The following is a 534-nucleotide window of genomic DNA, read 5'->3' as shown; positions in this document are numbered from 1 at the left end:
GGAGTTAATTGGAAAGATTCTCACCCTGACTAACTATATATACTGAAAGTTCTTTTCAAGCAAAATACAGACTCTTAAATAAGAGATCATACAGGATTTCAGAAAATGGAATGACTTTCCATGCTTATGGATAGGAAGAACCTACATGGTGCTGATGGCCATACTCCAAAAATTGCTGTACAGAGTTAAAACAATCCCTATCAGCCTTACACCAGCCTACGTCACAGAGCTAGAGAAAGCATTGCTAAAATTTATTCGGAAACAGAAAAGACCTAGAAGAGCAAAAGTAATCCTTGGAAATAAAGACAAGGCACTAGGCATTACAATTCCTGACTTGAAATTATACTACACGGCTACGGTGATAAAATCAGCATGAGGATCAATGGAATAGAGTAGAAGATGTGGAAGCCCCTATGAATACACTCAGCCTCCTCATCTTCAACAAAGTGACCAAAAATACTCACTGGAAGAAAGATAGCCACTTTAACAAATGGTGCTGGAAAAACTGGCTCTCTACATGCCGAAAACTAAAAC

The sequence above is a fragment of the Octodon degus genome, unplaced genomic scaffold (genome assembly GCF_000260255.1).
Source record: "Octodon degus isolate 3935 unplaced genomic scaffold, OctDeg1.0 scaffold00103, whole genome shotgun sequence".
Lineage (NCBI taxonomy): Eukaryota > Metazoa > Chordata > Mammalia > Rodentia > Octodontidae > Octodon > Octodon degus.
The sequence above is the reverse complement of the archived record's forward strand: the minus strand, read 5'-3'. Positions refer to the sequence as shown.